Raw genomic sequence first — 25,922 nt, 5'->3', positions numbered from 1 at the left:
GAAATGCAACACCTTGCAGTCGTTTTTTTCATGCAGTCTACATGTTAGTTTTTAGGGCCTCCTGATCTGTGTAGTTGGTCGTCGTTGTACTTAAATATTGCTGTGCAGCTGCACTGACGTTTCTAGCAAGTTATAGTGACTTGCATACATAGTACAAAACTCAATTTCGATGACGTCTAGAAAAAGTTTCTCTACTATATTTATCGGTCCCATAAGTACAGAATTGCCCAGAGCACATGAAGCAATAAAGATAATGTAACCCAGAGCACATGTTGCCCCGACGACTCTCTATGTAAAGTATATTTGGCTTGGTTCTTCTGAAAGAATGCAATTAACATTTTGATCGCTGGGAAACGTTAGCCCTCATCCCAATGTGACAGGTACTTGCAGAGCCTAACCATGCTATCAAGCGTGCTTGCTTTTCCCCTTGTATCATAGCTATGCTTTGTTTAAAAGGAACCTCACTAGGGCACTGCGGCAGTATTTCCAATGAAACGGTTACACCGCCCACAGTTTGCGACGTTGTAAACGCAGCTCGGCATCGTTCGCTATTACATATCGTGGTCGCAATTTTTTTTCGTTTTCGTAAAGTAACGTTCCATTACAAAGTGTCCAGTAGAAGTATACAGCGTGGATTTAGTGTTAAAGCTCGTTTGACTTGTCTTTTGCACGATTATTATTTTTTAAAATAAATGCAACGTCATTCATTGAGTCCTAAAGTTTTACGACCTAGCGATAGCTTGCAATTTCAGGTGCATACAATAAATAAATTTGTAATTCTCAAGGTGACTTTTAGTAATCTACACCCATACTAAACCATTTCGGAAACAAGAATAAGTGGTACTAACGCTCGCCGCGCTGCGCAGTTGCACCATATGCCAGAGAGACACTTTGTATGCGTCTTTTTTTTAACTTTTCATTCTTTTTTTACGCTGTCCCTCCTTTACCGCATGCCTTACTAATTCGCCCACTGTGCTCTGTTGTCAGAGAGTTCCTTCGCGTGCTTTTCTAGAAGATAAGTGGTGGCAAGGTTAGCACAATAGGTTACTATTTTAGCTTACTTTCCTTCTCTTTTTCCCGTTTTCTTTCCAGGCGAAGGTAATCGTCTCAGTTTCAGCTTATCCTACCAGATTGCTCAGAATAAAAGAGCAAAAAGGTAAAATATCAAAGAAGTCCGCGAAGCTTGCAAAAAAGCACCTCCCTTTAACCACGGTGTTGCTTTTCGCAGTTTACTCTCCACTGGCGCACAACGCCAAAAACTAAATTAGGTGCATCTGTGTTCTTCCTAGAACCGAGGATGTTAAGTGCGATAGAGTTTATCCAAAATTTTAGACAACCATGGCCTCGTCATGCATGTCGCGAGTCATGATATCGGTCCTTATAATTTCATTCTTTTAATTATTATTTGATATCTGGTCAAAAGCCCTCTGACCGCAATATTAAGCGGCCAGTTCTATCAAGTAGAATGCATATGCGGCATAAACGAAACCCAGCTTTCTGCAAAGCGCCCTAAGAGACCGGAAAGAGAGCGGCCAGCTGGGAAGGTGGATGTGGCACCATATTTAGCCTCTTGATTATCAAGAAGAGCCAAAAGAAAGAGAGGGGAGCATTTGACCTCGCAGCTTCCATCCTCGCAACCGAAGGCCGTCGGAGCGGGCCGCATTGGCAGTGTAGAGACAGCTGAGAGTACTATGGATGCGACGTTCAGAGGCTTTGCTAATCTCTTGGTTCAGATTAGTTTTTCTATCCATACACATGCGTTGGCGTTGGAGGTAACAAATATCAGCAGATGTTTACACGTTTCTGACACAAATGCTCCAGCATTACCCCGCTTATGATAACGAACAAAAAAAGGCATGGTAGGCATGATATTGTAACGTGCAGAACGAAGGACAACCTATCAGAGCAGAGACCAAAAACTGCGGCGGCCCCTAAGTGTTCCGAGCGCGCGAGCGAGGGGCAACCAACTTCCTTCTCTACTGGTGCATACTCTACCTCAGCTTCTACACTGGCATGCATCAATACATCGAGCATCCGCATTATTTTCGACTGGCGTTTTGAAGCCCTCTGTACGAGGTGCGGGGCTCGTAAGAATGAGATGCATTTTACATAGGGGCGCTTGAAGTTTCAGTTTTCTCCCGGGTGCCCAGTGGTGGTGGTGGGCTTGTGGACGCCGACGCCAGCGGCGCGAAACTGAAGAGCTAAGAAAAGCTGATGGTTTGACATCTCATTCAAGGCAGCGGGGGCATAGGGTTTAAATTACACGCTTGCTAACATCAGGCGGTATATTCGGGTTTGAAGTTACGGATGTGCGCTCTGTTTACTAAGAGACCGGGGTATTGATTTGTTCGGTAGATTATTTTTCAAATTTTCGATTATGTAACTAGGCAAACATAGCTGTGAAAATTTGGGGTAGTGTCACGATAAAGCACACTGTGCTTACATGCAAGAACATCATAAACAAGTATAAAAGCACTCTGCTAGATTTTCAACGAACACGTTTCCTTTAATCCCAGCTAACTTTTAGTATATTCATAATTTTTATTTAGGTACAAATTCAGGGTCATTTTTTAAACAAAGCATATTTCTTTAAACGTATGTTTTAAACGTACATAGTTTTTTAACTTCGCATTTGGTGGATTACAGCCTGAGCTGCACATGTGCCTCAAAACCCAGTGCAACATACACACGGAATTGATGCTGGAAACTTCATTTGCGCCGTGGATTGCGGCAGTTGTTTAGCAATATCTCTTCAATCAACGCTTTAGCACTAAGCAATGCTACAGCAATCAGAAACAAATCAAGAGCAATATGAAGGATTCCTGGAAATACCAGCTAAAATATTGCCTTATATGAGCCGTGCTACTAGTGAGAATATTTTTTCTCCCAAAAATATTGTTACGACGCAGTGGAAGTGGAAGACGAAGTGGACTCCTGCGTGAAAGGGACGAACGAAGAAGAAGAGGTTGATGGTGCTTCCTGTTCGCGCTGGTGCTCCCGGCTAGGAACTATTCACCTACGGCTTGTAAATAAATGTAAATAGTATTTCCCCGTAACATCTTTGGTGGATGTGCGACAAGACGGAACTACGCAGCGGACGCTACCTTCCACCCCCGACCTACCTTTCACGCCGCCGCTACCTTCCACGGCCGACAATGACGGAAACAACTCCTCCAGATTCGGCCGCATCGGTGTCCTCCGTCGTCCTCACTCACCCTCGTGATGCTGGACCCTTCTCTGGGGACGACGACGCTGACGTCGAGACTTGGCTTCGCAAGTATGAACGGTGCAGCGCTAACAACCGGTGGGACCAAACTTTCATGCTTGCGAACGTCGTTTTTTACCTTAAGGGCACGGCGCTCAAGTGGTACGATACCAACGAAGAGACGTTGATCAGTTGGGATGACTGTAAGCAGAAACTTCTAGACCTTTTCGGCAAACCACTCGGCCGGCAGCTTGGCGCAAAAAGAGATCTCGCAAGTCGCGCCCAGTCATCCACGGAGTCCTACGTCTCCTATATTCAGGATGTGTTGGCTCTTTGCTACACCGTGGATACAGAGATGAGCGAGGCTGACAAAGTCGGCCATGTGCTCAAGGGCATCGCAGACGACGCCTTCAATCTGCTCGTTTATAAAAACTTTGACAAAATTGCAGACATCATAAAAGACTGCCGCCGCTTCGAGGACGCCAAAAGCCGACGGATCACCCAGCATATCGCACGCCTGCCCAACACGGATGCGTCTTCGTCGTGCCAAGATCTTTGTTCTCGGAACCAGCCGACCTCACCTGAGAACGTGACCCGTATTGTACGCCGTGAGCTTGAAGCCATTGCTCCGGCTTCCTTAGCAACACCCGTAGCCAACCAGCCCCTGTCCCTCCCACTTATTCAAGCAGTCGTGCGACAGGAAATTGCTAACTTAGGTTTAAACTCTGTCGCCGCTCTTCATCCCTCCCAAGTACCTCAAGTCCCTCCTCTCTACCCTGTCCGGCCTATTTACACCGCTCCTCGACCGCGCAAGCCCTCCGAGTGGCGTACACCTGACGACAGGCCCATCTGTTTCAACTGTTCCCGTTGCGGCCACATCGCCCGTCATTGCCGTAGTCGATGGTATTCCTCCCAGCGGACCCGTTACTCGGCCCCCCATTATCGCCCCGACGCTGCAGACTCAAGCTCTTTCTCGCGACCCTTGAACCCATCAAGCCCCACCACCGACGTCTCGCCGCCCCGCTTCAGCCGCTCACCGTCCCCACAGCGCCGCCAGTCCCGTTCGCCGCAACGACCGCGCGCTTCCTCTCCTGGCCCCTACGGACGATCACAGGCGGAAAACTAGTTTCTGCAGCGTCTAGAGGTGATGCTGCAGTGACGACCCGGGCCCAAAATCCTCGTTTAGTTCTTCGTGCCCCGCGCAATTTACTGACCATACAAGTCGATGGCGTTGCCGTCTCTGCTCTGGTTGACACCGGCGCCCACATTTCTGTGATGAGTTCCGACCTACGACGCCGCCTTCGCAAAGTACTGACGCCTGCTCCTACAGCCGTTGTTCGAGTTGCCGATGGCACAACGTCCCCAGTCCTCGGCCTGTGTGCTGCTCGTGTGACGATTTCTGACCGACAAACCACCGTGCTCTTTACCGTTCTGAATCAGTGCCCTCATGACATCATACTCGGCCTTGATTTCCTTGGTGAGCACGCAGCCCTTATTGACTGTGCTACAAGTGTTGTTGAGTTGGACCTACCGTTCCTCTCTGACCCACCTGCCCCAGTTGTGCACCGTCTCTGTACTGCCGAGTTCATCCGGTTGCCACCTGAAGCCGCTACTTACGTATTGTTTAAATCTGTTCCACCTCTTCCTACCGGCCAGTATATCATCACTCCTGTCCTTGATTTGCCCGTCACAAAGAATGTTGCCCTTGCCCATACAGTTGTTACAGTCTCGGCAAACAGCGCATGTCTACCTGTTCTCAACTTCAGCACGCACGTCCAGACGCTTCCTCAAGGCATGTGCCTCGCCACGGTGTCCCCTACCGACGACTACGTGATCTCCGCAGTCGCAAACTGTGTATTGTCCTCTCCGGACGATCATGTCACAGCTCTTTCGAGACCTGTCCACTTTGCCAATATGATCGCTTCCGATCTCTCTTCTGACCAAGCAGAGGCGCTTACCCATCTTCTGGCATCTTTTCAGGATATATTTGATTTCAATGACCGCCCTTTGGCTCGTACGACTATTGTGAAGCATCGTATCAACACCGGTGACGCCGCTCCTCTGCACCGCCGGCCTTATAGGGTGTCCAGTTCCGAACGCCAAGTGATACAACAGGAAGTCGAAAAGATGCTCGCTAAGGACATCATCGAACCGTCGTCCAGTCCTTGGGCCTCTCCAGTCGTCCTTGTTAAAAAGAAAGACGGCAGTTGGCGTTTCTGCGTCGACTATCGCCACCTGAACCGCATCACAAGAAGAGGCGTATACCCGCTCCCTAGGATCGATGACACTCTCGACTGCCTCCACAGATCTCAATAATTTTCGTCCATTGATCTTCGTTCCGGTTATTGGCAAATCACCGTTGACGATCAGGACCGCGAAAAAACAGCTTTTATCATGCCTGACGGTTTATACCAGTGCAAAGTCATGCCGTTCGGACTTTGTAATGCACCAGCTACTTTCGAACGGATGATGGACTCACTACTTCGCGGATTTAAGTGGACAACGTGTATGTGCTACCTTGACGATGTTGTTGTCTTCTCGCCCACATTTCTCTCGCACCTTGAGCGTCTCAGGAGTATCCTGACTATCTTTCGTACGGCTGGGCTACAGCTCAACTCGTCCAAATGCCGATTCGGCCACCGCCAACTCACCATTCTTGGACATCTCGTCGACGCCTCTGGTGTACGTCCTGATCCAGCTAAAATTGCGGCGGTGCAACACTTCCCGCCTCCACATTCCCAGAAAGACGTGCGCAGTTTTCTTGGGCTGTGTTCCTACTTCCGCCGTTTTATTCAAGATTTTGCTCTTATCGCTCGTCCCCTCACTGACCTCCTGAAGACCGACGCAGACTTTACCTGGGGCACTGATCAACAACGTGCGTTTTCCACGCTTGTCCGCCTGCTGACATCATCCCCGATTCTGGCACATTTCGATCCCGCGGCCTCAACTGAACTCCGCACGGACGCCTGTGGCTATGGGATCGGAGCCGTGCTGGCTCAACGTTCCCGGGGCTCACACCACGTGGTTGCGTATGCTAGCCGCCTGCTGTAACCTGCTGAGCGAAATTACTCCATCACCGAACGTGAGTGCCTCGCCCTGTTTTGGGCTGTAGCTAAATTCCGGCCATACTTGTTCGGGCGGGCTTTTTCTGTTGTCACGGATCACCATGCCCTTTGCTGGCTGTCCTCGCTGAAAGACCCTTCCGGGCGTCTTGGCCGCTGGGCGCTACGCCTTCAGGAGTATTCGTACACTGTCGTGTACAAGTCTGGACGTCTCCATCAAGACGCTGATTGCCTGTCTCGGTACCCTGTCGAGCCACCTGCTCTCAGTGACACTGACGATATCCCTTCCCTGTTTGGCATTTCTGATCTACACAACATCGCCGAGGAGCAGCGCAAAGACCCATATTTGCAAACCATCATCGAGGGCCTCAGCTCTGGAAGCTCGAAGCGGTCCCTGCAGCTCTTCGTTACCGAAAATGACATCCTCTATCGCCGCAACTTCCGTCCTGACGGGCCCTCCCTCCTTCTAGTCATTCCCCAGCAGCTACGGTCTTCTATAATTGCAGAACTCCATGACCTGCCTGCCGCTGGCCACCTTGGTGTGGCACGAACTTACGACCGGATACGGCGCCGTTTCTTTTGGCCTGGATTATACCGTACAGTCCGGCATTACGTCACCACTTGCGACCTCTGTCAGCGCAGGAAGAAGCCTTCGGCACCACCTCCTGGTCTTCTGCATCCTATAGACGTGCCTGTGGAACCGTTCCACCGTGTAGGGCTCGACCTCCTTGAGCCATTCCCGACCTCGGACTCCGGAAATAAGTGGATCGCGGTAGCGACAGACTATGCCACTCGGTATGCGATCACCCGTGCATTGCCTACGAGCTGTGCGACCGATGTGGCAGACTTTCTTTTGCACAATCTCATTCTGTAACATGGTGCCCCTCGTCAGTTACTCACAGACCGCGGACGCTATTTCCTGTCCAGAGTTGTTGACGACATCCTGCGTTCATGTTCTACCAAGCATAAGATTGCCACAGCATACCACCCGCAGACCAACGGTCTAACCGAGCGTTTGAACCGAACATTGAAAGACATGTTGTCTATGTACGTCTCCCCCGACCACAAAGACTGGGATCTCGCCTTGCCCTACGTCACGTTCGCTTACAACACCTCGCGGCATGACACAACTGGTTACTCTCCTTTCTATCTCTTATACGGGAGACACGCCGTCCTGCCTTTGGATACACTCGTCCCATTCGCTGACCGTCGAGTCACCGCCTATGCCTGTGACGCCATTGCTGAAGCTGCAGACGCTCGCCAAATCGCCCGTACTCGGCTACAAGCGTCCCAGCAAGCACAGAAGTCTCTGTATGATCATCACCATCGCCATGTCACTTACGAGCCGGGGTCGCTCATTCTTCTGTGGTCCCCTTCCCGCCGCGTCGGTCTTTCTGAGAAACTTTTGTTCCCCTACCATGGTCCTTATCGTGTTGTGCGTCAGGTCACCGACGTCACGTATGAAGTTGCTCCTCATACACTTGCATCCTCATCATGTCGACCATCCACCGATATTGTTCACGTTACGCGCCTCAAGCCCTATCACACAGCTCCTCTATCATCGGCCTAGCACCGGGACGGCGCTTGTGCCGCCGGGGGTCATGTTACGACGCAGTGGAAGTGGAAGACGAAGTGGACTCCTGCGTGATAGGGACGAACGAAGAAGAAGAGGTTGATGGTGCTTCCTGTTCGCGCTGGTGCTCCCGGCTAGGAACTATTCACCTACGGCTTGTAAATAAATGTAAATAGTATTTCCCCGTAACAATATGCTTTAAATGTTGCAGTCTAATTCCCCAAAAAAAATTGCAGCAAGAGGCTCGGAATGGTAAAGCAAAAAGCCCCGAGCCACTGCTGTTGGTTAAGGACAAAAAGTTACGGTAAAACCACACTTCTGACGCGACTATTCAGCGAGGCCAGTTGTATTTCTTCCTCTGATATATGTTAAGGTATGCTTTTAGTTTAAGATGAGGCTGCACCCAACTGGTTATATCTCGAGGATGAAGGAGGGCGGGAGAGGGCAGACTGTGACAGCGGTTGGGCAGCCCGCTTGAGGGCTTTGGTGGAGGCCTGGCTTGTGTGTTTCTAAGGAGAAGCTTTTTGACTGCGTCTTTGAATTCGGTTTGGCCAGCACGTCTTCTCTGCTCTGTGGTCTCCTATTGGGTGTAGATCTTGTGGAGGTGGCCAGTATGTGATTTGGTGGTAGCTGGCAGGTTGACTTCCGGAGGGGAGGTTTCGGAGGTTGGTTGAGACGAGCTGGGCAACATTGGGCTGGTCGATCCAAGACGATGGTGGCCGCGCGGGCAGCTCACTAGTTAGGGTTTGTGGTAGCCAGCTGGCTGGTGGGCGGCCTTTAGGAGAATGGGGTGGTAGCGGCATGCTTTCTTCGGCTGGAGTCTTCGTTTCAAAAGACATCAAATGTTCGGCGGGGTGTGCGGTCACGCTATCACTTCTGCTGTAAAACGCAAATACAATATATTATACGAAGCATACTACTTTAGCTACCACTTCAGCCCTTCACCGTGGTTATGCCCCTCCAAATCACGTGATACATGACGTCACACCACGTGACACGATGACGTCACGACAGTAGAGAAACGGGGGCCCACCTCGCGCCGTCGCTGTGGTTGTGCACCTCCAAATCACGTGATACATGACGTCACACCACGTGACACGATGACGTCACGACAGTGGAGAAACGGGGGCTGTAGTGCCGGCGCCCACATTTCGCTGGCGGGCCTCTCTAAACCAGCGCTGCGCGCCCGCCGGCGCTCAAAGCAGGCCCAGACTTTCTCGGACAAGTCGCGACATGCAGCGTGACTCATCCCGCCGCCGCGGCGCCGACACGGACCCTTCCGCCTCTCCTCCTCTCCGTCGGTGCGAACTCCTCCGACGCTCGCCGGCTCTCGACCATTGGTCTAATTTGAACGGTGGCCAGTGATTGGAGGGTTTGAACGGCTGGCTGCCGTAACCGTTACCAGCGGCTATAAAAACGGAGCCGCGCTGAACCCGAGCAGCAGACGCGAGCCGACTCACATGAGTAAATGAACTGCCTTCTTTTTTGTTTGTGCGGTTCAACCCATCCGGGTCCTCCCTAGGTTTGACTCCGCCCCTTAGAAATCCCTGTCCCTAGGGGTAATTCTCTTCCCCTGTCTACATTTGTTTGTGTTTTTTGTCTAGCTGAAATAATATTTTTTTTTACTATATTTACAAACAATGCATTTCAGAACAATGCTTATTACTTTTATAGAAGCTTTTTACAGTTTTTTTTTTCATGTAAATTGAATTTGGGCTTTTATTTGTGCATGATCACGTGACTTCATTGTTTTGCACACTTCGATATTCTAACGGTCCTCTCGTGTCCGTTGTGCGAGCGTCTTCGCTGGTCTTTTAGGCTGTGCAATTGCTGTAGGGCTGATTGCACTGTTTTATTACCTCTTTCTGTCGCAGCTCCGTTGAGCTTTCTTTTGGCCGTTGCCATATTCATAGTTCCTAGTTGTTAGCGCAGTTGCGCGTTCTCTGTTTCACGCTGTTTTATAACCGCTTTGTTCAGTAGCAGCTCTGTTGCGCTTTCTTTTGGCCGTTGCCGTATTCTGTGTTGCGCTGGGTGCGCACTTTTCTAATTGTTAGCGCCGTTGCGCATTCTTTATTTGGCAATATAAATTGTGTTTGTGTCTGTCGATGAGGTGCCCTTGTAGGAATGGAGGGACCAAGTGCACCACCCGCCGAGTCACCTGCACCACCCGCCGAACCACCCGCCGAGCCACCTGCACCACCCGCCGAGTCTGAACCTGCGCCTGATAAGTATCTGTGCCCAGTGTGCCAAGCTGAGTTTGCTTTTGAGAGTTCTCAAAGGAGGCATTTGCGAAAACAGCATCCCGAAGCTATAAGCTCTCTTTGTTTCGCGAAAGGCTCCTATTCTTGTGACCAGTGTACTAATGTAAACTTTGCCCGCCGTGGCGAATTGTTGCAGCACCACGAGCAGAACCATGGGTTCGTGTCGAGACTAAGTACGCTTCAGTTTTCTTCCTATTCAGGTGAGGAAGATGCACGCGTTCTTGGCGTTCTTTTTTTTGTGCATGCACGAATAAATGTTAGCTTGCGTAGACCGCTCGCGTAGTGTTCTGCGGAGGAAAAGGGAGCGAAATTTTGACAGCGCTTCCAGGTACTTACATGAACGACAGAGGTCAGTGCATTGCGAATTGCTGGGTAAAGCAAGGAATAAGCACAGCAAGCGCAGGACGACTCCTGGTTAATGCTATTTGCAGGCACAGCAGAAGCACAGGATGCGTAAAAAAAAAATATCGTGAGAAATGCATACGAATAAGAAGCATTATGCGCCTCATTGCTTCTGCTTATCTGTTGTTTATAGCTCTCTCCTCTGTAATTTTAATGCGCAATGTGGAGCAACAGTTTACCTCTTCTTTCTGTTTCGGCAAACGTGCAGTATTCGAGGGTGAGAACTTGGACACAATGGAGCTACAAGCTTGCACGTTCTTGCTTAGAACTGGCGAAATGATTATCTTTTCTTTCTGTGAACAGTTCACGTAAACTGTATTATTCACTAAGAAGTCATCAGTGCTGTCTCTGTGCTCTCAATAAAGGAGCATGGCTCCTTTCTGCATGATATTTATATTGCATGTGCAGGGTACTAGTGCAAATACAAAACTAATTTTAATGCGCAAACCTTGCTTGCCTCATTGAGCGAAAACTCGTTTGTGTGTGTGTGTTAACATTCAATGGTACCTGTAAAACATGGCATTCTCATGCAACCTGGCAGGTAGCACTTAAATTAATGATTGGCTGCGGGAGCAACCTACGAGGCAGGTGGCCCACCTACGTCACACGACCTTGTGGCGTCCTCAAACCCACCCATTGCAAACTGTCCAGTGGGAAAGGTCCCAGCTAAATGAAAGACTGGTATTTGGGAAGAGCAACGTGGGTCATATAGAGCTGCCGCTGGGGAGCACCTGCCATTGCAGGGCAGAGGCGTATGGCTTATCCGCTGCACCACTGCAACAGGAGGGGTATGAGGACTGTCAGGGATATAAGAATCTAAAATAGATAATGACCTTTTGCATATACGGGAATTAATCCACATGCTATCGCGTCATACCCTTCTGGTGGAGTTTGTTTCCCCTCCGATTTTTTGTACTGTAATTTGAAATGTCTTCGTGTGCAGCCATTGTTAAAATTCCTTATTGTCTACAGTATTGTGACCGTCAACACAGCATTTCCTAGCCTGGGGTAGCCCGAAGTTGTGTCATTCCAATAGTCCCTGACTTCAACACCTGTATTTGTGGGGCTTGCTTCGCTTCCATCAAGTACTGGTTCAACTGCTTGTAAAAAGGGTCTTCACCGGTCATGAACACGGTGTAAAAATAGTTTCGGTGTTGACATTGGCTGTCTGCCACTGCGGAGAGCGCGCATAGATCATGTTTGCCCTCTAGTATATGCGCACACTGGCGCGGGGGCTCAGCGCAGTGGTGGCCATTCACTTGCAGAGTGGCGGACGCAGGTGAACGGTTTGCACGGCTTTCGGTCCCATTTTAGGCTTTGTTTTTCGGTGTTTTGCACTGCAAGAGTGCATCACAAGGTGTGGACGTTTAGGTTCATGCCTTCGATGTTGTCGTAGGCACTGTGCGCGAACAAAGTTTGGTAGAACTAGCTTTTGTGTTGCGGTTTGGGACCAGCTGCAGTGATTGTGCAAACCCACGTGGTGGTGTGGGCTCACACCTTGGACGGCTGTTGCGGCCTATGTACATGGCAGCAGAAGCTGACCATACGTGATTATACTCCAAGTGCAGATCGGACTACCAGAGTTGTCCAGACCAAGTGTCGCTCTTTAAAGCTGCGTTTGAGCCCGATCGCCTAGAACTTTGGTTCTAGGCGAGGATAGGAAATAAATATCCCATCTGCCCTGAACAGGTAGGATAATTCGATCTAGTGACCACATCTGTGCAAAGCATTTTCCCGAGCTTACACTATAAAATCGTACTATGCCAAGTTTAATGGCAAGGCAATTTTAAATGCACCCAAGAAACCGATCCTTTTGGCTGATGCTGTGCCCAGTATTTTTCCCAGATGTCCCAGTCTGACAAAAGAGGCAAGTTCAAGAAAGCCTCCTAGATTGGATTGTTAAAACGTTTATTTGGGGCCTGCAGTAGAGCGCACGCGCGCTTCGGACGGGGCCTATGTCATCCTCTGGGCACCGGCCGCGCGGCCTGGGTCCCCCGCTCGCCGTTGCCGGCTCGCTGGGTCCCTGCTGGGCCAGCGCCTCGATGACCTGCTGGACGGCCCAAAGTTGTTCCTCTTGTTTGTCGCTCCCTGCGGCTGCTTCCAGTCGTGGCGGGATCCTCCCAGACTTAGCTTCTTCCTGGTACTTGCTGCAATTCCACAGAATGTGTGCGAAGCCGGCCGTCTCCGTTCGGCAGACTCTGCATTTGTCTGTCGGGTGCGTCTCAGGATACATTCTGTGCAACAGCGACAGGCTGGGGAATGAGCCCGTCTGTAGCTGTCTGAATAAAACGGCTTGCTCTCGACTGAGCCCCAAGCAAGAGGGTGGAAGGGTTCTGCGAGCTAGGCGAAACGCCTTGGTTATTTTGTTGTATTCGGTCATTCGGTCCTTGGTGCTGAACCACAGCGGCCAGTCGACCAAGGCGCGGTCCGTTAGCGCGCGCGCCTCGGCGTGTGCCGTCTCGTTGTGGTTGGCGTTGCGGTCTGACGCCTTGCCCGCGTGCGCCGGGAACCACTTGATTCTCACTTGTTTGCTGCCATCGTCGTTCTTGGTTTCCTGCAGTATGCGCACCGCTTCCTTCGCTATCCTGCCTTTGGCATAATTTCTCACCGCCTGCCTCGAGTCGCATAGCACCGTGTGGCAGTCGCGGTCGGCGATGGCCACCTCCTCCGCTTGCTCTGCCTTGGGGCATCTCGTGCTGGTGGTCGTGCTAACGGTGCCTGTGTCGTCGACGACGACTGTCGTGAAGCCGTGTATCTTGGCGTACTCAGCCGCGTCAACGTAGCGTGCGTGTGTGTCGGCCGCGTGCTGGTCTATCAGCGCCTTGGCTCTCGCTGCTCTCCTCCCTTTATTATACTCCGGGTGCATGTTGTTCGGTACCGAGTCCACTCTGATGTTGCGCCTGATCTCATCGGGGACGGGGAGCTGCGTCTGCTCCCTGCCTTGATATCCAATTCCCAGGTTGTCCAGGATTTTCCGGCCGGCCTTGGTCATAGACAGTCTTTCGAGTTGTGCGGCGCGTTGGGCCTCCGCTATCTCCTCTAGCGTGTTGTGCACCCCCAGCTGCAGGAGGCGTTTGGTGCTCATTGTTTCGAACAGTCCCATTGCCGTCTTGTAGGCTCTATCTTGTTTCTCTCGGTCTTCTTCCACTTGTGGTAGGCCGCCACGTACGCTACGTGACAATGACGAACGAGTAGATCAGTCTGATGAGGCTCTCTCCCGTCATTCCGCTTTTATTGTTCGTGAGTCGTTTGAGTAGTCTCGTGGCGTTCGCCGCTTTCGCAATGAGTCGGGTGATGGTCTCGCCGTTTCTGCCATGCGTCTCGATCGTCATTCCCAACACTCTGATCTTGTTGACTCTTGGGATCGCGTTTCCCTCTCTGGTCTTGACTTTGATTGCCTCGTACTCTCTCGGGCTGCTCTTTGGTTTGCGGGACCTTTGCCGGGCGGGTCTTGACGGGCGGGTAGATGAGGAGCTCCGACTTACTCGGCGAGCATCGGAGCCCCGTTCCGTCGAGTTGGTCTTCGATCGCATCAATGGCCACCTGTAGAGTGGATTCGATCTGGGCATCGCTACCTTCTTCCACCCACAGCGTTATGTCGGCGGCGTATATCGTATTTCGGACTTCCTTGATGTTCCTGAGCCTTTCGGCCACTCCTATCATCACGAGATTGAAAAGCACCGGCGAGATGACCGATCCCTGAGGTGTGCCTGTGCTTCCCAGCTTCTTTTCCTGTGCTTGGAGGTCCCTCCGCTCTGAGCTTGGCCGTTGTGTCCTTGAGGTAGTCTTTGATGTAATTGTATGATTTCTCTCCCATGTTGTTTCGAGACTTGGGATAGGATCGCCGAGTGCTTCATCTTGTCGAAGGTGCTCTGCAGGTCGAGTCCCAGTATTGCTTTGTTGTCGCCGGTGTTGCCGTCGATGATCTGGTGCTTGAGTTGTATCATGGCGTCTTGGGTACTTAGATGCTGCCTGAAGCCAATGATTGTTTCCGGGTAGAGATCTTCTTTCTCGAGGTATTCTTGCCACCTGTTGAGCAGGACATGTTCCAACACCTTGCCCACGCAAGATGTGAGCGATATGGGTCGGAGGTTATCCGTGTCGGATAGCTTGCCCGGCTTGGGGATCAGGATGATCTTGGCCTTCTTCCACTGCGTCGGCAGCGTTCCCGTTTTCCAGCATTTGTTGTAATAGCTCGCGAGGCTTTCTCTGGATTTGTCGTCGAGGTTCTTAAGCGCCTTTTTGGTGATGCGGTCCAGCCCGGCCGCCGACCTGCTGTTGAGGTCCTGCAGTGCCGTGCGATCTTCTTCTACGTCTATATCTCTGTCGAGACGGGCCTTGGGCAGCCCCCCGTGGCACTCTGTGGGCGTAGTCGGCAGGTATCTGTCGCTGATGCGTTTCGCCAGTCGGTCCCTTTGGTGTGACTTAGTCTTGGTTTCGTCGCGCAGATGCTTCAGCAAGTTCCATGTTTTCCTCTTTTGCATCTGGCCATCGGCGGCGTTGCATATCTCGTTCCACTGTTGCGCACATAGCGTGCGACAGTGGTCCTCGATTGCTCTGTTGAGTTCTGAGACTTTCTTTCGTAGCCTACGATTAAGGCGTTTTTTCCATCTGTTGAGAATGGACTGCTTGGCTTCGATGAGGTGGGCCAGTCGGCTATCCATTCTGTTCGTTTCGAGGTCTGTTTCTATGTCCTTGGTTGAGTTTCGAACGTCTTGGAGGATCTTGTTGGTCCACGTGTCGATGTTGTCGATTTCGATCTCTTCCGCCTCCTGATTTCTGTTATCTCTGAAAGCGGTCCAATCGATCCACGTATGTTTCTTGACGTTGGTACTGCTCTGCTCCGGTATGACGATTTCCACGATCATGTGGTCGTTGCCGAGGTACACCCCCGTGTTCCTCCACGTGATCGTAATCGGTTCGTTGTTCTTGACAAACGTGAGGTCTGGGCTGGTATCTCGGGACAGAGTTGCCAATTCTCGTTGGATAAGCCGGGTCGGTTATGAGGGTATAGCCGAGTTCTGCCACGTCTTGGGATAGGTTTCTGCCTTTCGCATTGCTCTTGACGTAGCCCCACGCCGGATCCATCGCATTAAAGTCGCCGCATGCGATCAGCGTGCTCTGGCCGGCCGTCGTGCTTGCCTTGTGAAGAATGGCTTTCAACTTCTGCAGTCTCTGCGATGGGTTACTGTAGATGTTCAAAATGAAGATGCTGTTTTTTCTTTGCTTGGTCGGTATGAGTTCAGTGAGCATGTGTTCGATCCTGACGTTGCTTAGCCGGTGTTCGACGAAGGTGTGTCCCTTCCTGACCAGGGTGCACAGGCCTCTGCCGTCGGGCGGGCCCGCGTGCACCCTGTAGCCGGGGAGGGATGGCTTGTCCGTTAGTGTTTCTTGGAGCAGGAGCACGTCGGGCTTGCGCGCCGCGTGCTCGATGTGTTGCTGGACGACTGCCCTCTTCTTGACGAAGCCGCGGCAGTTCCACTGCCACACTGTTATGCCTGTGGAGTTGGAGGCCATGATTGTCCTGTTTGGAATTCTCCGAGTTGCTGCGCTTGGTTGACTTTGCTGCTGTACTGGCATGAACAATGGGTTGCTTAGTGTTAGTTGCACACTGCTTTCCAGATTGCTGAGTCTATTGACGTTCTCCGTTTGGAAGGCTTCGATGGCTTCCTTCATCGATTTGATCAGATCCTCGAGGCTGTTGAGTTTGGCCTCGACGTTGTTGTTGCTGCTGTCTGTGCTGCAGTTGCTCATGTTGTTCTTGGTCTTGCGCGATTCGACGGCCCTCTTCTTCGTTGGCGGCTCCTTGTCTGCGCCGGCCGTAGTTTCTTCGGCCTTGTTGTTGCCGCTCGGGCTGGATCTTTGCTGTATGACGTTGCGGAGGGCGTTGCGGATCTCCGCGATTTCCTTGGTGAGGTTGTTGATGGTGGCTCGCAGGGTCGCGTTCTCCTTTTTCAGGGCCTCGTTGATCTCTCGTTCCTTGGTTGAAGCGTTGTCTTCTGTTTCGGCGTTGCCGCTCGGATTGGTCTTCATACCTCGTGCGGCGTTGACCCAACAGACTCTCTCGCGTGACGGTGATCTTTGGGTTTTCGTTTTTCGCGCGTCTCTGCTCTGGCTCCTGCAGCTGCTATTTCTCGACTGCGCACGGTTTCTTGATGGCGTTCTTGACTTACGGGCAGCTGGCTTGTCGAGTGACGGGAAAACGCTCTCCGATGGCAGCTGGTGGCTGACCTTTCGGCGCTCCCACTGACGCTTGCGAACGACGTAGGGAACCTTGAACCTGGCTTTACATTCTGTGTCGGCGGTCGGGTGAGCGCCGCCGCAAAGTTTGCATTTGGGGGTACATTTGTGGTCTTCCTTGGGGTTCGCTTGGCCGCAGCCCCTGCAGATCCGGTTGGTTGGCGTCGGGCACACGTCCTTGCGATGCCCGACCCGACCACACTGGTGGCAGACATCGACTTGCTTTCTGTACAGGTGGCATGGTATGAGCGTGACACCATATCGGACAAAGTTTGGTACCTTTGGTCCTCTGAAGGCTACTATGGTCGTGGTCGTGTTGCCACCTAGAAAACGAAATGCCACCTAGCCTCCTAGAAAACGACAGTCTGCGAGACTGTGGTGAAGCCCGCCTGACGCTGGCCGTCCACTGACGTCCCTGATCCCCACTTGTAAATAAACCCGTTCCCGTCGTCACAACTTCGTGACAATATTTTAGGAGTCAGTATAGTTATTATATATGCTCTGAGCATTCGTGTGGATGGATGGGAAAAACTTTGCAGTGAATGCATTTCCTTAACGAGCTCGGAAGGATCGCACGGCATCGTCCTCGCTGCTGCTTCACCCATTCATGCAGTCCCAGCAAGTATAACACGAAGTTGCCCAAAATTATTTGGTGTCAACAGCAGTTTCAATCCTTCGGTGCCTTGCTGCACTTAATAAAGCGCACATACTACATGCCGCGGCACCAAACGATTGCTGAGCACCTGCATTATAGCTGCCGCAGCTCGGCGACTAGACAAGCCTCCATCGTATGGTGCCACCTGCCTGCGTTCGATTGAAGCGCAAGGAGCAGCGAACAAGGTCTGGCCGCTCCGCCGGGCGCAGTGTCAGCACCTTAATATATTCTTACACGTTGGTCACGGAAATCAAGATGTCGGTAGTCATTGGATGACTGACTCAGCAAGCACTTCTAGAGTAGATCCAGTACGGCTGCCAACTTCAATAATGTTAGATTGTTTTCTTCGTTGTCTGTCTAAGGGCATTGTAGTTCAGAAATGGGGGGAAAATCACGTTTCACCCAATCTTTCAGGAGCATATTCGAGGTGTAAATATTTTAATAAGGTAAAGTCCGGTTTCACCCAAACACGAAAAACCCTATGTGTACAGGGTGGCCAGTTTTTCTAGCACCATCTCCCCTCTGACCTTCCCAGCATATATGGACCTGATCCTCACCAGCTGATTTCCTCCTTTGCATTGCTCCTAAGGCTTCCTTCACTTCCTCGTTCGCTACTGGCGGGATGTCAGTGCTGTGCACTACTGCCTTTCATTATTGTCCTGATTCCATTGGCTACTATATAGTAGAACTCTGTGCCTACTTTGGAAATGACACTGCCCTCTCTCTCTTAATGAATACATCCGATTTTTCTCTCTGCCTAGTTTCCTCTTCACCGCTTTTAGGCTATCTCCATTCTTGAGAACTTGCTCGATTCTCTTGTTGTGACATGCTTGTTGACGCAGGGTGCTTTAATACCTGGTGTTGGGCAAGACTGTGGTCGATTGGTGGCCGATGCATGACAGCGTGAGCGCTGCATCGTCGTCTTCCAGCTCAGCCACGTGCCACCTGGCAATACTATAGTCTGATACAACTCAAGTCTGGAGCGAAGCTTCGCCCACATTCAGGACCTTTGCAAAGAATTCTTCCACAACTAAAAGTAATCTGTTAAAACTTTTCTTCTCACCTAAAGAAAAAGCCGCTTACAAGAGAAACATTTATATGCTCTAGAATTTCGATCCCTGGCTTGTTTGCTGTACTCAAATAGTAAAAAGTTGTTCCACTTTTTACTACTGGGATTGGCCAGTAGAGTCGCGGATCGTGGCCCACTGCTAGCTGCTGCTTTTTTTTTTTACATTTTGTCGGACTGTATGTGGCATTATTTCCCCTTCCGAAAAAGAGAAGCATTGTTGTGATGCCGACAGCCTCGCGGTCAACGTAAGTTTAATACCGAAAATAAATGTTGGGGGGGGGGGGGGTAGCAGAGCATTCCAGCTGAAGCACGTTACGACTTCAACATGTTTGCCATTACCGTGTATAGAACGGTTTAAGCCGTACACAACGCGCACAATGTCTGAGCTGTCTGCATCGCAGTTGCACTGCATTGTCTGGAAGCATTTCATAGTCGACATCGTTAACGCACTGTAACATTCTCTAAGGGCCAAAATAGCGGCATAGCAGTTCCTCAGACAAGCCTTGGCAGCTGACAGGAGTCCATGTCGAGATTTGGTCACCGGGTTTGTTGTCAACCTGGCAGTGGCGAAAGTTGCGCTTAAACTTCGCATTACCACCAATTGCAACCGTCTGTAAATTTTTTGCCAGTGAGTGCCCGGATGTGCGCCCACCGAATTGTGCACACGTGTGCATACACATGCTTAAGCGCCCACATGCATGGACACACGCACGTGCATGTACACACACACACACCACGGAAATTTTTGAGAAAGGAGACTAAACTGCTAACGCAGTAACGAAACCACCTACAATGCTTTAACCGTAAGTGGGAATCGAGCCAGTGGCGGCGGGCGCAACAGAGAAGCTTCGTTTACTGATGCCGTAGGCTACTCGGCCATCTTCAAAGATTCTTTTTATTGTTGCCGCATGGAATATCGGGAACCTCCCTGACCTTGTCTTGCTTTACTTGATTGGGTCGAATTCCGCGACCTCGGCACACGGCCTCATGCCACTATCACTTCCTTGCTCTGCCCGCACATAAAAATTCCTGAAGGTGCACACGTCAAGAAAGGGCGATCAGTCAGGAGGTTTAACTTTCGCAGCATAAACGTTCCGAGCTAAAATGAGAACCTTTCTGTGAACAGTGACCTCGCCGAAAGTGGCGATTGTGCGTGTTTATCAAGCATAGAGCTTCTTCACACGCTAAGCAGTCTTATTAGCAGGAAATGTTCACACGGAATTCTGGTGTCCTTCATTACTGGCACAAATCTTATAGTGTAAGGCATGACCTCAGTGTCCTTTTTAAGAGACTGCTGAAGTGAGCTGTCTCAAACGAACATAGCGTCACAAATAATTTCGTTGTTCAATAGTTCCTCCTTGCTTGCAGATGTAGCAATTCACTGATCATGGCACAAACGTCCGCTTGGCTCGATGGCATGTCCTAATACGTAAAGTCGACGTTTGAGGTCTAAGAAAGGTTTTTGGGGCCTATTGAATGTACATTCTCTGAACTCGTCTTACTTAATATAAGACCGTCAGCAAAGGCTAGGTAAGGCTGCACATAGAGGAAGTAATAACCGATCAGAACCTTTGTCAGCTGCCTTCTGGAGAAGCCGTACAGGTTCTAAGAAAAAGCGAATATTTAGGAAATCGAGTGTGTCAGCACAAAATTCCCTCGCGACTATGTACATAAAAGACAGATGAGCATTTAGTCACCTAATAATTATTAGCACAGCTGCCAGGAAGCGGTGGCTTTTTGGGTTTCGAAAAATAAGTCATGAAACAGGTTAGTGGACAAAAACTGCACGAAAGACTCACCATACTGTATCAAGGTAGCATGAAATTCTGTCCACGCATGAGCTCCCTTTGAAAGCGACCCAGAAAAGTAACAAAGATTCTATTTAACGAATTTACGATCGTCCCCTTGCAATGCACCAATTGCAACATCTTCACAGCGCAACGTCGCATCTAAGACGTCGCAAGTTTGTGTCCGTACAGACACGAAGAGCCCCCAACCAATGCAAGCCTGCTTTTTATCATATTCTTTTCGTCAGAGCAAGAGACGGAGACGACATCAGCATAGGACAAAATCTTAATTTTACACTGTACTAGCGACAAGCCACGATTAGCTGTGTTTTTGAAGAAACTGAGCTATAGGTGGTCGAGATAATGTGAGTTACAAAGGCAATGTAGAGCAGGTGATGAAAATAAAATATTTTTGGTAAACTCTCAAGATGTATGCTGCAGGTGTGCCAGAGTGGGTGGGTGGGGGGGTGTGACTGGCAAGCCGCTTTTGGGGTGACAGAAAGATGTCCTGGCTTTATACACCTGCAAATACAAGGCAACTTCCGCTCATAGTGGGCACATGCAGTGGTCCTGACGGCGCCCGCTTAAGCATTTTGGGCTGGAGAAATTCCCGATTGACAAGAGCTTCAAGAGAGACCTATTACTCGCCTGACGGGGACTTCGAAACTGCTGAAACTGAAAGGTTTTGTAGATGAATAATCCATCACCTTTTCTTTTTATGTAACTCATCAGATAGTCTAATATACATAGCTGGTGTACACTAATTCTGAGTTCATTTGATTTCGCGGCTCTTGCGTAAATTTAGGTCTTTTTGCCGCGAACAGTAAAACATCTCGCAATGAGCAAATTTTGCAGTGTTGTTTTATATGCTGATATCACAAAGAAAAGTAAACAGCAAAACAAGGTTGAATAAAAACCTACGTTCAGAATTTTTTATAGCCTGAACCCGTTTGAACCAGTTCGACGCTATCCGGAGCGGTTCGAACCGGAACGAAATGTCGCTCCGGAGCCGAACCCGGAACTGAACTGAACCCAAAAAAATTCCGGTTCGACAACCTGGGCGGAATTATCTGGTGAAGCGCTGCATAGGCTTCCTTCTGTGCTCCTATATTTGGCAGCAACGGCGTGGCTACGACGGTCGACTAGGTTGACTTATAAAATGAAACCGAGAAAGCACGAGGTATACAGGTCTGCAGTCTCAACGTTTGGGGCGATACAGCATACCCGATCGCTAAGTCCAAGAAGAAGGACGGCGGGATGCAAGACTCGAGGCAGCTTTCTCACATGACGAACCTTTGTGATGTGCCTGCTCTCGTCCAGCCACTTCAGTGCGGAGAACGCCGAACACTACTGGACATTGAAGCCATGCAGTTACTTTGAATGAGTCATGCAATTGCGATCTTCATTGGTAATGTCTGAAAAAATGCTTTTTTATTCGCTTGGCTTTAAGAGAGGTGCACAGGCGAATGGATAGAAGTTTACGTCGAGCTACAACGAAGTTACGTTTCCTCTGCAGAGCTAAATATTTTAAGTCATTGCAGGCCTTATTCTGCTTGATAACTGGTTTTCGGTCCGGTATTAGCTGTTTTCGCCAGGTTCTGATTGACCAGCAATAGTAAAAGTCAGGTAATATGAAAAGTAACTGCATGATTTTGCCGATACCTTAGCGACGTTTTATCCCTTTCTAGGATAGGTGGTGAAGAAAATGTACATGTTGAAGCTCGTGGAAGCGAAAAATAGAGAAAAAACTACTCAAACGCTCAAAAACGCTCAAGCGTGGCATACCCAAGGCACACGGTACCGGCTCTTGCCTACACAACGAAAGCCACTGCTGACTCCAGCAACGCCGCATCTCCGTGACGTCACAGCCTGACGCTTGTCTATAGCTTGCATTAGGTTGCTAGCCTTGTGGAATATATGGCAGCCATGCCTCACAAAACTGTATTGAATCGCTTTTAAAGGGCAAGGTAGATTAAATTAGTAAATATTGGAGCAGTTACAGTGCGTCATCCATGAAGTGTTAGCAGAACTTGGGGCAGGTGGGCCTCATGCACTAAGAGTGCTTTACCCTTGAGCGATCACATTTGAGAAGTCTATAGCTAGTCCATGTTGCTCTGATGGCTGCCTTACATCTTGAAAAACTTCAGTTAAATTGTTCGAAACATAGCAAAACAAGTTTGACCATTGTGTAATATGTCTCCATTAAATACGTGCATTTGTATTTTTGTTTGTAGATTTTGCAGCATGGAAGGAAATGGAAGAAATGAAGGAGCAAGTCCAATTCACAGCCACTACTGGACCAAAGCGTTTACCCTCAGGAGCAACGAAGAGGTACCTGTTTTGCCACAGGTCAGGAATGGAGGTGAAAACTGGAAAAGGTAAGCGGCAGCCAAAGTTAGTGGGCAGTGGGAAGTGCAACAAGCACTGCTTTGCAACTATGGCTGTCACGCAAGAAGGAGAGAAAGTAAGTGTTGAGTATTAGGTGGAGCACTACGGCCATGAGAAAAGTGTGAAGCATCAGCGCTTGACATCCACTCAGAAGAATGCCATAGCAGCAAAACTGAGCCTAGGAGTTCCTAGTAAAAGGATTTTGCTAGATGCACATGCAACTGGTGGAGTTGAATTGAATGTGCTCCACACTTTGGACAGGCACGATGTTTATAATATAAAGCGAAAGTTCCATATTGGAAATGAGGAGCAGAAAGACCCAGATGAGTTTGTCAGCATGAGTATGTGGATTAATGAGCTCCAAGAAACCTCAGTTTCGCTCTATGCTGATAGAGAATTGCTTACGGAACAAGGCATAGGGAAGTTTAAAATGGCTCTCATGAACAGCACTCAGGGAATTCCTGCTCGAATATGGTAGGAAAAGTGTTTGTATTGATTCCACCCATGGAACGAATTCGCACGATCTTCATCTGACAACACTGCTAGTAATTGGCGAAGACTTGTCAGGCATTCCATGCGCTTACCTTCTTTCAAAAAGTACTACAGAAGAAACTATGGTTGTTTTTTCAGGCAGTCAAGGAGAGACTTGCTCTGGCACTTTGCACCGAGCTCTTCATGTCAGACGATGCGCCAGCATATTACAATGCTTGGGCAAGGGTAATGGGGAGCCCCTAGAAATGCTTGCTGTGTACTTGGCATGTCAAGCGTATTTGGAACTTGAATGTCAGTAAAGTTAGTAGGAGAGAAAATCGGAAACTTGTCAGGGAAACTTTGCACACTTTGACGCTTTGCCCAAGCGTAACAGAAGTTGAGGCTGTCCTTGCGAAACTTCTGCCGTCAAAGTCTGTGGAGGAGCTCAGAGCCTTCGTTGAGTACTTTGAGAGGGTGTTTGCAAAGCGCCCACAGCAGTGGGCACTCTGCTATAGAGAAGGCAGCGGTCTCACTCCTAATAACCATTTGGGGAGCTTACATAATGAGCTCAAGACGGTCTACTTGGAGAGGAAGCAGTGCCAGAGGTTAGACAAGCTGTTGATTACTTTGCAGAGGTTCACTAATGAGCGGCTCCTGAAGCAGCTTGCTTCTGAGGTGAGGCCCAGGGCAGACCACCGCACAGCTGATAACTTCAAGAAGCACTGTGCAGGTTCCATAATATTGAAATCCGGTGTTAGCAAAGCACCTCATGGTGGCTGGCTTATGGAGTCTGAATCTTTGCGGCAACATCAGTACATAGTTGTCAAGGGGAGCACAGCATGCACAGGTTGCAGGAAGAGCTGTCATGAATGCCGAATTTGAATCCACAGGTTCCATTGTACATGCGCTGACTTCAGGAACAGCTTGAATTTGTGCAAGCATATTCATGCTGTTGTGCAGTGGGAACTAGAACAAAATTCTGGGTTTCAGAGCCCAGCTCATAAAAATGAAGCTCTTCTCTCCACTTCTGCGCAGAGTAGGTCATTTCCATTGGGTGAGCCTGAGGCGCTTCTTGCTAGCATTCAGGCTGGTTCTAACCCTCAGTCACAAAGTTTGGAAATGGAAGGCTTTCGCACTCTGACTGCAGCTCTTCTGCAGGACCTCATGAACGTAAAGGACGACTCGGCTGATCCATGACGTCACAGAAGTGGTGGCAGTCTGTAAATTACTTTTGTTTGTAAAAAACTGATGCGTACGCGTTTCTTTGTATGCGTCTCGGGAAGTCAAAAATACATGCACGCTGTTTCAGTTATTATTTATTTATTTATTTATTTATTAGAGATACTATCAGTCCGGTCAGGACCAAGATAGGAGTGATACAAGGTACAGATTACGAAAGCAATAATACGGTAGGTTTTGAGCCTTCAGCGTGGCACTGCGGTAGTTACAGTTGACCTTTCGCGGAGTGACGTCATACCAGTTGCGAAAAAAAGGGCCCCCAGCTCGATCAGTCGGTGCAGGGCGGCGGTAGTCACGGCGGTGAGCCTCGCGCTCCTCTCACCAGTGGCGCTACAGTCGAGGTGACGTCATACCAGTTGCGAAAAAAAGGGCCCCCAGCTCGATCCGTCGGCGGAGCATGGCGGGTAGTCACGGTGGATCTTTCTCACTGCGTACAAAGATAGTTTGCCATGCCGTCTACTGCCACACAGAAGGAGAAGGCAGCTCGCCAGTGTGAAGCCAGGAAGAAACAAGGTTTCGCAACCTACCAGGCTTAACCAAGCTAAGCCTCTGCCAATTTTTTAGACAACCCCCTCGCATTGCGAAAGCAGAGGTGGCTCAAGGCCGGCCCCCATACTGCCGAAGTCTTGAGCTGACCATTAGCAGGAAAGAAGTTGCGGGCGTATGCGACTCCCTTTTTTGGTTGTTTTAATTCTTTGTGGTTCCAAGGTCCCCGAATCCAGAGTCGAAGCCTAGGGCTTCTTTTTAGTCTTCCGTTAATTTTTTCCTCCAAGATGGCGGCCATGCAGTGTCAAAAGTGTAGGTGCCTACGTGTTCTTGTTGCGCTTTTTGGTGTTTGCTTTCTTGACACCGACTGTGTGGCGCCGTGAGTGCCTCACCCGCTAGTGGCCGAGGACTTTAAAAAGGGGGCCGTATGGGCACGAACTTCAGTCCGCTCGTCAGTGGAGACACTGCCGCCGCGAACACCCGGGACTCCGAGCCGCCGCACCGCATCCGCGAAACCGCAAGCTGCCCTGGAAGGACGTCACCTTCGGGGGGCCGCACTGACTGCGTGCTTGAGGATGGACTGCAGCCGCGCTCCCCGATTGACTGTGTGTTTGTTCCCCTTCTGAACTTTTATCGACTGTAGCTAATTGGACTCTCACTTGTGTTCTGACCTGTGTAGACATATTCAATGTATAACTTAATTCAGTGTATTTAATGCTATTTTTTTCTGACATTGTTTTGTAGAATGTATATTACGCTTCTGTGAAAGCAGCCGCATTCTTCAGTTGAACTATAAATGTTGTTTTGTTGTTACCTCGTAGCACGCCTCTGTCTCATTCACTACGTTTGCTTACCGGCTACGCCGGGCATCAAACGGCCACCCCCTCATTGTCAGGACTCTGTAATGACGTCGCGTAATATTTCTACACATCACTGGTACAAGTAGTCAAAAAGAATGTTCATAATGCTACCCAAGCTGCAAAGCAAATGTTAGGCAAGCAGCCATCACTACTGAAACACACTGCTAGTACGAAAAACCTGGAGAAGCAGCCAGATTATTGACCCAGAAAGCACCGCACCTCTG

The 25,922-nt window shown here is 49.8% G+C and overlaps 1 protein-coding gene and 1 pseudogene across 3 annotated transcripts in view; both read left to right on the top strand.

The window, feature by feature from the left end:
* Nucleotides 1-25,922, top strand: part of LOC149328407 (uncharacterized) — a 213,720-nt gene that overhangs the window by 27,243 nt on the left and 160,555 nt on the right. The window lies entirely within an intron of this gene.
* LOC149328409 (uncharacterized) lies at nt 9,524-25,658 on the top strand (annotated as a pseudogene). The gene is made up of 2 exons (XR_016285780.1): nt 9,524-10,301; nt 22,489-25,658. The product of XR_016285780.1 is annotated as an uncharacterized LOC149328409 (transcript).

The sequence above is a fragment of the Amblyomma mixtum genome, chromosome 9, assembly GCF_055824585.1.
Source record: "Amblyomma mixtum isolate Tamu chromosome 9, ASM5582458v1, whole genome shotgun sequence".
Classification (NCBI taxonomy): Eukaryota; Metazoa; Arthropoda; class Arachnida; order Ixodida; family Ixodidae; genus Amblyomma; species Amblyomma mixtum.
Note: the sequence above shows the minus strand (reverse complement) of the source record. Positions and strands in the feature narration are given on the sequence as shown.